General features: G+C 39.3%; 1 protein-coding gene across 4 annotated transcripts in view; it reads left to right on the top strand.

Annotated features, from left to right (window-relative positions):
* Positions 1–13,583, top strand: part of RNF220 (ring finger protein 220) — a 279,014-nt gene that overhangs the window by 46,127 nt on the left and 219,304 nt on the right.

The raw sequence follows: 13,583 nt of genomic DNA, 5'->3' as shown, positions 1-13,583 counted from the left end.
AACTTGTATATATGGAATTTAGAAAGACGGTACCCGTGATCCTACATGCAGGACAGCAAAGGAGACACAGGCTTTTGGACTCAGTGGGAGAAGGCAAGGATGGGATGATTTGAGAGAATGTACTGAAACATGCACATTCAGTTCAGTTCAGTTCAGTTGCTCAGTCGTGTCCGACTCTTTGCAACCCCATGAGTCGCAGCACGCCAGGCCTCCCTGTCCATCACCAACTCCTGGAGTCCACCCAAACCCATGTCCATCGAGTTGGTGATGCCATCCAACCATCTCATCCTCTGGTGTCCCCTTCTCCTGCCCTCAATCTTTCCCAGCATCAGGGTCTTTTCAAATGAGTCAGCTCATTGTATGTAAAATAGGTGACCTGTGCAAGTTTGATGCTTGAAGCAGGGCACCCAAAGCCGGTGTTCTGGGACAGCCCAGGGGGATGGGGTGGGGAGGGAGGTGGGAGGGGGTTCAGGATTGGGGGGAACACATGTATACCTGTGGCCAATTCATGTTGATGTATGTCAAAAACCATCACAATATTGTAATTATTTCCAGTTAAAATAAATTAATAAATTAAAAAATAATTAAAAAAAAAAGAAGAGGGACATGGTAGACTCCTGTCTTGAAAAACTATGTGTTTTTAAAACTCAGTTCAAAGGTCACTTCATTTATGAAACCTCTCCAGCTCACCTTCTCATCTCTCATTAACTTCTCCATCTCTTGTCCTTCTCAACACACAATTATTATTTCTAGCAGGGCTAGAATATACAGGTTAGTATACAGATTAAACTCTATCATTATGTTTAGTCTGTATACCTGTCTCCCCCATCAGATTGTATAAGCCATAAGCCCTTTGAAGGCATGGGAAACCCCTGAATGTAGAGAAATTTCTCATTTCTCTTTTCATTCTCAGGGCCTAGCACAGTGTCTGGCACAGAGCAGGTGGCGGTAGATAGTACAAATTGTTGTTCATGTTATAACAATTATTATAGGTACATGTCAATCTGTTTTCCTTATTAAATTGTGAATTCCTTGAGGGGCCTGGCACTTGGGTGGCATGCAGTGACACTTGTCTAATGAATGAACAATTTATAAAAACATCTGAAAACATCCATTGCTTTAAAGCAATATTTGAAGTAGGAATAGAGACGTCATGAGTATTAAATTTGCAGAGAAATGAATCTGATTTACATTCATCTCATTAAGATGAAAATTTTACCTCAAACTAATTCAAAGCAAAATTTTATAAGAAGAAATGTAAAATGTTATGCTTCGGTTAAAAATTTAAGCTGTAAAAGTAGAAAAAGCCTAGGTTGTTGGTTCATATGGAAAAGGAGTTTGAATCTGTTTTGTGATACTGTCCTTCATCTAAAAAAATTAAGTTTCTGACTCCTGCAGCTCAATTCCAGAAAAATAAATGACCCAATCAAAAAATGGGCCAAAGAACTAAACAGACATTTCTCCAAAGAAGACATACAGATGGCTAACAAACACATGAAAAGATGCTCAACATCATTCATTATCAGAGAAATGCAAATCAAAACCACAATGAGGTACCATCTCACGCTGGTCAGAATGGCTGCGATCCAAAAGTCTACAAGCAATAAATGCTGGAGAGGGTGTGGAGAAAAGGGAACCCTCTTGCACTGTTGGTGGGAATGCAAACTAGTACAGCCACTATGGAGAACAGCGTAGAGATGCCTTAAAAAACTGGAAATAGAACTGCCATATGACCCAGCAATCCCACTGCTGGGCATACACACGGAGGAAACCAGAACTGAAAGAGACACATGTACCCCAAAGTTCATCACAGCACTGTTTATAATAACCAGGACATGGAAGCAACCTAGATGTCCATCAGCAGACGAATGGATAAGAAAGCTGTGGTACATATACACAATGGAATATTACCCAGCTATAAAAAAGAATGCCTTTGAATCAGTTCTAATGAGATGGATGAAACTGGAGCCTATTATACAAAGTGAAGTGAGCCAGGAAGAAAAACACCAATACAGTATACTAACGCATATATATGGAATTTAGAAAGATGGTAACGATAACCCTATATGCAAGACTGCAAAAGAGTCACAGATGTATAGAACAGTCTTTTGGACTCTGTGGGAGAAAGCAAGGGTGGGATGATCTGAAAGAATAGCATTGAAACATGTATGTTATTCGTATGTGAAACAGATTGCCAGTCCAGTTTTGATGCATGAGACAGGGTGCTCAGGGCTGGTGCACTGGGATGACCCAGAGGGATGGGATGGGGTGGGAGGTGGGAGGGGGGGTTCAGGATGGGGAACACATGTACACCCATGGCTGATTCATGTCAATGTATGGCAAAAACCACTATAATATTGTAAAGTAATTAGCCTCCAATTAAAATAAATAAATTTAAAAAAATAAAAATTAAAAAATTAAGTTGCTGAAGTAGGTTATAATTTGCATGTGAGTGTGGCTGGTAAAATGAAAATCTAAGGAACACAGTGTCAAGAGATTATCCTTTGATTAATACTTATGTTTTTGTCTGAAAAGCTGTCATTGTTACAATGAAACCTTGTATGGCCCAGCTAAGACTTTCTTTGCTCAATAAGAATGCCTGTTCCTTTCTAAAACCGTTTTCAAGATGACACAGAGGATGAAGTTCATGTGCCTGGCACTCTGTCATAGACAAACCTACAATGATGTACAATTTCTGATCCATGAGCTCTGCTTCCACTTTCTCTCCCCACCTTCAAGAAAGCATATCATAACGCAAGTGAGCAAAAGTGACCTTATTTATTATAGTGATGACCTTGATCTGTTCCGAATTATATTTTCTAAAAACTCAATCATTTCTCTGAACTTCAATACTAAGAAATTACTATATTCCTCATGGTTGACATCTTGGTTGAGAACCAAGATCTGTACAGAGGTATATTTGTAGGAAGAAGAGAGACTTTGGAACTGCACCAGTAATAATTTGGATTGCACTTCAGTCACTGCCATGTGATCCTCAGCTAGTTGCTTAATATCTCCAACTTTCATCTGAAGAATGGACCACTTTATAAATTCCTGTCAGGACTATAAATAATTATGTAAAACACTCAGCATGCTGCCTACCTCCTAAATATCTTTCAAGTCTGTATATAGTAATTTTTATATATATATATATATATATTTATCTTCTGGCTCCTCGCCTCTCTGTAGCTGCATCCCTGTTTTAAGCCATTAGTATCTGTGTTCCAGATTACTGCAGCATCCTTCTTACTGGTCTTTCTCTACCCCAGCCTTGTTTGCCCTGTTTTGTTCAGAGCAAAGGATATTCTACAAGGCTGACTTGAACCCTTAACCCCTAACACATGGAGATGGATATGTAGCTGCCATTTATTGAGCACCTATCACATGACAGGAGCTGGCCTAGTATCTTATGTTTTATCCCATTGAATCCTCACAATAAGACTGTGATGTCAGTACCGTCATTCACCTTTAAAGAACTGAAAGTTGCAGAGATTGAATGACTTGCCCATGGCCACTCTGCTAGGAAGTAAGGGGCTCTGTGTGTGTCCAGGGTTCTCTGGTTTCAGAGTCTGTGCTCTGCTCCTGTTTCATGCTGCCTCTGTATTGGGCTCAGAGCCTGGTGCTGTTAAACCTCCTCATCTCATGACTTAACGCCCCTTGTGCTGGTTCTGGGCTTATGACGTGGTCTCCTAGGAGTCTTGCTTTGCACATCACTTGGCTACACACTTTGGGAGATGGCTGTCACTTGGCTACACATCACTTGGCTACAGGGAGATGATGATGGCAGCAAATACCTGGTCATATATTAATGAACTGGTACTCTAGTTTTAATCTTCAGTTTTTTACAACTTAGTGAACATGCAGAAGCCCCCCTCAGTTCAGTTCAGTTCAGTCTCTCAGTCATGTTCGACTCTTTGCGACCCCATGAATTGCAGCACACCAGGCCTCCCTGTCCATCACCAACTCCCGGAGTTCACTCAAACTCACGTCCATCAAGTCAGTGATGCCATCCAGCCATCTCATCCTCTGTCATCCCCTTCTCCTCCTGCCCCCAATCCCTCCCAGCATCAGAGTCTTTTCCAATGAGTCAACTCTTCACATGAGGTGGCCAAAGTACTGGAGTTTCAGCTTTAGCATCATTCCTTGCAAAGAACACCCAGGACTGATCTCCTTTAGAATGGACTGGGTTGGATCTCCTTGAAACACCCCTATGCTATGCTATGCTAAGTCACTTCAGTCGTGTCCGACTCTGTGTGACCCCAGAGATGGCAGCACACCAGGCTCCCCCGTCCCTGGGATTCTCCAGGCAAGAACACTGGAGTGGATTGCCATTTCCTTTTCCAATGCATGAAAGTGAAAAGTCAAAGTGAAGTCGCTCAGTGGTGTCCGACTCCTAGCGACCCCATGGACTGCAGCCCACCAGGCTCCTCCATCCATGGGATTTTCCAGGCAAGTGTACTGGAGTGGGGTGCCATTGCCTTCTCCGTGAAACACCCCTAGGTTCTCTCAATTTTGGACCACTTGATCTCATGAATAGCCATCAGCAACCTCAGTCACAACATACCCAAACTGATTTTGTTAACTTTCCGTCTTTGGAGAGGCAGTATAACCTGGACCAGTAAGGCTGAGGGCCAGCCTTTGATAAATTTGCCATGGGAAGTACCATCTGGCATGGGTCTTCTGGCAGCCAGCCTGCTGCTCCAAATTACCATTTTCTGATGTCTACAATTAACCTTGATGACATTGATGAAAAGTCTTGTATTTGATTTGAGACTTGACTGGTTTTGTAGAGTTTTAGCTGGTAACAGAAATGTAGACTCTGTCTACATTTGGTTTTATGAGACAGGCTAGTCCTTGTGAATGGTTGCTCATTTCCTAATGTTTTCTCAAGCATTCAATCAACAAACATTCTTCGGGCCCTATAACAAGGGGAAATACAAAGAAATTTAGTATTTTATGATACTTACAGTATAATGGGGACTATTAGACACAAAAATAAGAAAATAACCAACAATTAAAAATACAAGATCCCAGTCCTTTCACATGATAAGCATTCTGTGAATCAAATGGGTTTGAAGTGAGTGTTTGATGTAACATGTGCCTGGAGCTTATGTGGAAGCTCAATAAATATTTGTTGAATGATTGTTGAATGTTGACCTTCCAGATGCCACTCTCGTAGAAAACTAATCCATATCTCTAGCCCTGACCTCTTGACAAAGCTGCAGACTTGTGACATCCAGCAACCCACTGGACCACTTGATCTCATGAATAGCCCATCAGCAATCTCAGTCACAACATATCCAAACTGATTTTGTTAACTTTCCCTTGGAGAGTCAGTATAACCTTGGAATACTCTGAACATGGAGTCTGGAACACTGGCTTCAACTGCAGCTCCCATACTTAATGGCTAAGTGACCTTGGGAAAGTCCTTAGCTCTTCTTCCCTTGCATGAGAGAAATATAAGGCTTTTCTTAGGATTCAGTGAGATAATGGATTGTTGTTCTTGTTTAGTTGCCAAGTCGTGTCCAACCCTTTTGTAACCCCAAGGACTGTAGTCCTCCAGGGTCCTCTGTCCGTGGGCTTTCCCAGGCAAAATACTGGAGTGCATTGCCATTTCCTTCTCCAGGGGATCTTCCCAACCCAGGGATCGAACCTGTATTGGCAGGCAGATTCTTTACCACTGAGCCACCAGGGAAACCCGAGATAATGGACACAAAGCATTTAACACAGTGGCTGCACACAGTAATCATTAAATGTTACCTATTGTCACAATTTCCCCCACATTTCCTATTGTCCTTATTTGGTACTGATACCAGTATCCACTCCAACCCTCTCCTTCACCCCATCACATCTGATTTGTTACCAAAAACTGTATGTTCTACCTTTTTATTATCTTTCAGATTATGATGCATTCAACATATACTTAACATCTGCTGAATGCCGAACACATTTCTAGACACCAAAGACTCAGAGATGAATACTTACTAGTCTCTAGTTATCAGTTCAGTTCAGTCGCTCAGTCGTATCTGACTCTTTGCGACCCCATGGACTGCAGCACGCCAGGCTTCCCAGTCCATCACCAATTCATGGAGCTTCCTCAAACTCATGTCCATTGAGTTGGTCACGCCATCCAACCATCTCATCCTCTGTCGTCCCCTTCTCCTCCCACCCTCAATCTTTCCCAGCATCAGGATCTTTTCAAATGAGTCAGTTCTTCGCATCAGGTAGCCAAAGGATTCGAGTTTCAGCTTCAGCATCAGTCCTTTCAAAGAATATTCAAGACTGATTTCCTTTAAGATTCACTGGTTGGATCTCCTTGCAGTCCAAGGGACTCTCAAGAGTCTTCTCCAACACCACAGTTCAAAAGCATCAATTCTTCGGTGCTCAGCTTTCTTTACAATCCAACTCTCACATCCATACATGACTACTGGAAAAACCATAGCTTTGACTAGATGGACTTTTGTTGGCAAAGTAATGTCTCTGCTTTTTAAAATGCTGTCTAGGTTGATTATAGCTTTTCTTCCAAGGAGCACGTGTCTTTTAATTTCATGGCTTCAGTCACCATCTGCAGTGATTTTGGAGCCACTCAAAATAAAGTCTCTCACTGTTTCTACTGTTTCCCCATCTATTTGCCAGGAAGTGATGGGACTGGATGCCATACATGATCTTAGTTTTCTGAATGTTGAGTTTTAAGCCAACTTTTTCACTTTCCTCTTTCACTTACATCATGAGGCTCTTTAGTTTTTGGTTTTCTGCTGTAAAGGTGGTGTCATCTGTATATCTGAGGTTATTGATATTTCTCCCTGCAATCTCGATTCCAGCTTGTGCTTCATCCAGCCCAGCATTTCACATGATGTACTCTGCATATAAGTTAAATAAGCCAGGTGACAACATACAGCCTTGACATACTCCTTTCCCAATTTGGAACCAATCTGTTGTTCCTTGTCCAGTTCTAACTGTTGCTTCTTGACCCGCATACAGATTTCTCAGGAAGCAGGTCAGGTGGTCTGCTATTCCCATCTCTTGAAGAATTTTCCACAGTTTGTTGTGATCCATACAGTCAAAGGCTTTGGTGTAGTCAATAAAGCAGAAGTAGATGTTTTTCTGGAGCTCTCTTGCTTTTTTGATGATCCAGTGTACGTTGGCAATTTGATCTCTGGTTTCTCTGCCTTTTCTAAATCCAGCTTGAACATCTGGAAGTTCACGGTTCATGTACTATTGAAGCCTGGCTTGGAGAATTTTGAGCATTGACTTGCTAGCCTGTGAGATGAGTGCAATTGTGCGGTAGTTAGAGCATTCTTTGGCATTGATGAAATCTTTGGGATTGGAATGAAAACTGACCTTTTCCAGTCCTGTGGCCACTGCTGCATTTTCCAAATTTGCTGGCATGTTGAGTGCAGCACTTTCATAGCATCATCTTTTAGGATTTGAAATAGCTCAGCTGGAATTCCATGTTTATGGAGGCAGACATATTTCTATGGTTGTTCATAATGGAAATGCATAAAGTGTATTCAAAAGAGCCTGAAAGAGATATTTCTTCCACCTTTCAAAACCAAAGCTCTCACTTAAGCCTATATCACCTCTTACTGTAGATACTGCAGGAGGGTTTTTTTTTTTCTCTTTCTTTTGATTGATTTTGAAAATTTACAGGTAAAACAGAAATACTTGCTTATTATAAAAATAATAAATTACAGAATACTACTTATAAAGTAAAAGTCTCTTTTACTTGACTTCTTTAATCTTACTGCTCACCATAAAGGTAAATACTGTCTACAGATTAGCTTGTAGCCTTCTAGACCTTTTCCTACTCATACATGTGAACATTTATATATTTTATGGTAGATAAAAATATGGATCTTTACATAAATGGGATCAAATTATAAACATACTTCTTGCTTTTTTCACTTAATGATGTATCTTTAAATTTTTTCCATGTCAAAACAAAATAGAATTACCTTGTTCTTTTAACTCCTAAATCCTATTCCATATTTTGTAACTACTATGAGTTATTTAGTTATTTGTCTGTCGGAAGCATTTCAGTTGCTTCCTGTTTTTTACTATTACAAGTACTATGGACATGTGCAATAATTTATGCAGGTAAGTTTCTAGTAGTAGAAGTGCTGGGTTAAAAGATATGAGAGTTTAAATTTTTGTTAGAGTGTGCTCAGTTATCCTCCCAAAGACTACCTTCCGACAGTGAATGGGAATACTCATTTCCCCACATCTCACCAACACTGGATATTATCAGTCCTTCAATTTTTGCAAATATAGTGAGTAAAAAATAATGCTTATATTTTATAGATTTGTGTTTCTGTGGTTACTAGTGAATTTGAGCATGCTTTAATATATTTATTGATCATTTGTATTTCTTTTGTGAGTTGCCTTTCGATGAATGTTATTTGCCAAGATCTCTATTAGGTTGTTATCTTTTTCTTATTGATTTGAAAGCTTGCATCGTTACATTGTGATTTAGTTCTTTCTCTGTTATAGGTTACAAATATATACATATATATTTAGTCTATTGTTTGTCCTTATTTACACTGTCTTACATAATATAAAAGGTTTTCATATGTAGTAAAATTCATCAACCTCTTTTACTATGGCTTCTGGAGTCTAGAATATTTTAGACATATGATCTTTTTCATCTCAATACTTTCCTAGTTTTTTTATCCAAGTTAGATTCTTAATACAATTAAAATTAATTTTTGCCAATTAGTGTGAATAAGGATTTTAATTTTAGTTTTTCCCTAAGAAAATTTCTAATTGTCTCAACACAATTAGCCTACTTCTTTCCAACGGATTTGAAATGTCAAGTTGTACATGAGTCTAGTTCTGGATTTATCCTTATCCCTGAATTTTGGGTCCATTTTTGTACCAAAGCAACTGTTTACATTATTGTAACATTATAGAATGTTTTTATACATTATGGGACCCAAAACTACATTTACTATCATTTTTCCTTTGTCTCATTGTTTTTCTTACTCATAATTTTCTTGAATGCTTTTATACATTTTTTTTCCTCCCAGATGAATTTTAGAATAATTTTCCTGGTTCCATAGATACCTTATAAGGATTTTGATTGGAATTTCATTAAATTTATAGCTTAATTTGAGTCTAATCCAAGAACATGAGGTAGAGGTAGTTTTCATTTATTTTTGTCTTCTCCCAAGAAATTAAAAGACGCTTACTCCTTGGAAGGAAAGTTATGACCAACCTAGACAGCATATTGAAAAGCAGAGGCATTACTTTGTCAACAAAGGCCCATCTAGTCAAGGCTATGGTTTTTCCAGTAGTCATGTATGGATGTGAGAGTTGGACTGTGAAGAAAGCTGAGCACCGAAGAATTGATGCTTTTGAACTGTGGTGTTGGAGAAGACTCTTGAGAGTCCCTTGGACTGCAAGGAGGTCTAACCAGTCAATCTTAAAGGAGATCAGTCCTGAATATTCTTTGAAAGGACTGATGCTGAAGCTGAAACTCGAATCCTTTGGCTACCTGATGTGAAGAACTGACTCAATGGAAAAGACCCTGATGCTGGGAGGGATTGGGGGCAAGAAGAGAAGGGCACGACAGAGGATGAGATGGTTGGATGGCATCACCGACTCAATGGACATGGCTTTGGGTGGACTCTGGGAGTTGGTGAAAGACAGGGAGACCTGGCATGCTGCGGTTCATGGGCTCGCAAAGAGTTGGACACGACTGAGTGGCTGAACTGACTGACTTACTGAATGTCTTACAGTAAAGTTTACAGTTTCTTCATATAAATTTTGAACATATTGGTCAGTTTGTGTGTGTGCTCAGTCTCTCAGTCATGTCCAAATCTTTGCAACCCCATGGACTGTAGCCCACCAGGCTCCTCTGTCCATGGAATTTTCCAGGCAAGAATATTGGAGTGGGTTGCCATTTCCTACTCCAGGAGCTCTTCCTGGCTCAGGGATCAAACCTGCATCTTTTGCAGTTCCTGCATTGGCACGCGAATTCTTTACCACTACACCACCTGGGAAACCCCATTGGCGAGTTTACTCAGAAGTATTTTATAATTTGCTTGCTATTTTAAATATTTTTCATTAAACATTTTCTGTTTTGTTATAGTTGGTTTAGGGATGGCTACCAGGTGGCTCAGTGGTAAAGAAACTGCCTGCCAATGCAGAAGACCCAGGTTTGATCCCTGGGTCAGGATCAATTATGCTATGGCCTCCCTGGAGGAGTGCATAGCAATCCACTCCAGTACTCTTGCCTGGAGAATCCCATGGACAGAGGAGCCTGGCATCCCCAGTCCATATGGTTGCAGAGAGTCAGATACAACTAAAGCAACTTAGTGCACACACATAGGTGGTTTATAGGAAAAGGAGTGCTTGCTGTGTTGATCTTCTATCAAGCTTTTACTAAAATTTAATATTAGTTTTTAATTTTTACAGTTAATTCTTAGACTTTCTGAGTTGAAAATTAAATCACACGTAAGTTGTGATAGTTTTAAGTCTGTCTTTGTAATACGCCTGTTTCTTTTCCTGTCTTATCCCAGCAGCTAGGACCTCTAGTGCTGTGTTTAGTTGCAACAATAGCAATGAAACAGGTATCTTTGTCTTGTTCCTGACTTTTGTGGGACTAATGAAGGCCCTTCATCAAATTAAAGAAATTTTCTTCAGTTACTGGGTTGCTAAGAGTTTTTAAATTCTTGTTTTGTTCAATTGCTTCCTCACATCTTAAAATCAGGAATGAACATTAAAATGTATCACTTTTTAAAGTGTGGTGATCATGAAATTTTTCTCCCTTAATCTATTCATGTAATGGATTGCATTAGACTGTATTAGTAGACTTCCTAATATAGAATCATCCCTTACATTTCTGGATAAATCTTGTTTAGTCATGAAAATTGTTTGTTTTAAGAACAATTAAGTTTAAGATATTTGCATTGATGTTCTTAAGCAAACTGATAGTTTTCTCCTTTGTCTATTTTTCCCATTGGAGTAATATAAGTTTAGTATAATAGTTCTCCAACTTTTTGATCTCAGGACCCATTTTCACTCTTAAAAATTATTGAGGATCCTCAAAGAACTTTTGTTTATTTTAAAACACAAGAATGGACCCGGGACTTCCCTGGCAGTCCAGTGGTTAAGACTCTGTGCTTCCACTGTGGGCGGGCAGGGGCACAGCTTGACCCCTGGCCAGTTGGGGAACTAAGATCCAGGGTGCTGTGTAGCGCAGGCCAAGAAAAGAAAGAACTCATGAGCATATGTTTTATTAATGGTCAGAGCAGTGACATCATCACATAGCATTCCATTGGTCTCTAGAAAACTCCCCTATACATGTGCATGAGAGAATGAGAGTAAAAAAAAAGAACTGAAACATCTTAGTATTGGTATAGAAATAGTTTTGCCTTATGAACTCCCAGAAAGGGCTCCAGGGACCTTCAGGATCCCTAGACCACACTTTGAGAACTGCTAACATAGCAGAATAAGTTATAGTTTTCCATATTTCCTCTATACTAATATAAATAACAGAAATTATTTTTGTCTTGAAGCTAGAACTAATCTATAAATTATTTGAAATTGATGGTTTGGGGAATGATGTATCTTTGCCTACCGTTTCAATTTCTTCTATGGTTATTGGCCTACTCAGGTTTTATATCTCTTCTTGAGTCAATTTGTACATTTATATTTACCTAGAAAGTCATTCAATTTCAGGTAGATTTTTATCTTTTAAGTATAAAGTTATACTTAAATTACAATTTTTACATTTTCTTTATGTCAAAAATTAAACCCCCTCTTTTATTTTCATTATTGTTTGCCTGTATGTTTTCTTTTTTTATTCTTATTTGGGTTGCTAAAGGTTTCTCTGTTTTAAAGTCAGATTTATTGAGGTATAATTTACGTATGGTAAAACTTACTCTTTGTAGTGTGTAGTTCTATGAGTTCTGACAAATCAGTACAACCATGTAACCACCCACACAGTCCAATTGCAGAAGAAATTTACCATTCTCAGAAATTCCCTCATTTCCCTTTGCAATCAACCTTTCTTTGATCCCCAGTTTCTGGCATCCTATTTCCTATTTTAGTAGTTTATTTCTTTTTATTTCTGAGTAGTATTCCATTATATGGCTGTACTACAGTTATCTATTTACCAGTTGAAGGGTATTTGGTTGTTTCCAGTTTGGGGTGATTATGAATAAAGCCACTATAAACATTTTCAAATAGGTTTTTGTGTGAACATAAGTTTTTATTTTTCCTGAGTAAATACCTATGAGTGGGATTTCTAGGTCATATGGTAAGTATTTGTCTGACTGTACAAGAAACTGCTGAATCATTTTCCTATCATTCTTTGTTTACTGGATTTTTGTTTATTTTGTTTTTTCCTTTGTTTCTGGTCAAATCTCTTTTTAGAATGTGAGTTTGGTCTCCTGACACTGATTCACCTTAGCAAGGGCATGCTTCAAACATAAAATGCTAGGGAGGACACCTCAGTGACAAGGCTTGGGAAGTGGTTGCACAAGGTGATATTATGTTTTCTGAACTGAGACACCCATTGGGGATCATAGGAGGGAGGAAGGAAAATGGGATAAATAGGAAGACATCAAAAGGAAAGGAAGAAAAGAAATTTGAACAACATGATGCCTAAAAGGGGAGTGATGTGTGCTACCTGGAAATACCTTTTTTTTTTCAATTAAAAAAAAATTTAATTTGAGGATAATTGCATTACAATGTTGTCTTAGTTTCTGTCATACAACAATGCAAATCAGTTATAATTACATATGTGTGTGTGGGTGTGGGTGTGTGTGTATATCTCCTCCCTCTTAAGGTGCTTCAGACTCCTGTAACACCTTAATGTAACATTATGAGTCATGGCAGCCTACAGAGAGCACTAACCTTGAGGGCAATAGGGTAGGGGAGGTGGGCCAGGAAACACTAATACAGATCCTGAAAGCTTATGGTTCCAAAGTTCTATTTGAGTAGATAGGTGAGCCACTATGGGCTTTGGAAAAGGAGAATGATCCTGATCCAGTTGTGGTAGGACTGTGTATGTGCATGCTAAATCACTGTGTCATGTCCAATTCTTTGCAACCTCATGGGCTATAGCCCGCCAGGCTCCTCTGTCATGGGATCCTCCAAGTAAGAATACTGGATCCTCCAAGTAAGAATACTTGGAGCCCTCCTCCCAAGTCTCTTATGTCTCCTGCATTGGCAGATGGGTTCTTTACCACTAGCGCCATCTGGGAAGGGGATTAGGGTTTGGGAAAAGGAAAGAGGCTGGAGATGGGGCAAGCAGTGAGGCTGCTGTCAGAGTCTTGGGGGGCTCATGGTGTTATCAAAGGAAAGAGAGATTTGTGGGGTGGAAAATATGGCAGGCACCCAAAAAATACTCATTTAATTAATTAATTAAGGAGCTTGCTGTTTCAAGTTGATTGCAAAAAATAGAGGTTTGTTAGAACTGCAAATGAAATGAACTGGAGATGATGAAAACAATGTGGAAAAGTAAGTAGATTGAAAGGAGGAAAGAATCTTGAAAAATTAATTTAACAGTCTGGGACAAGGGAAGGAGCTGGCAACAGAGTCAGAGAATCAACTAGTCAGAAAGCTATGACTATAGC

The sequence above is a fragment of the Bos taurus genome, chromosome 3, assembly GCF_002263795.3.
Source record: "Bos taurus isolate L1 Dominette 01449 registration number 42190680 breed Hereford chromosome 3, ARS-UCD2.0, whole genome shotgun sequence".
Taxonomy (NCBI): domain Eukaryota; kingdom Metazoa; phylum Chordata; class Mammalia; order Artiodactyla; family Bovidae; genus Bos; species Bos taurus.
The sequence above is the reverse complement of the archived record's forward strand: the minus strand, read 5'-3'. Positions and strand labels throughout refer to the sequence as shown.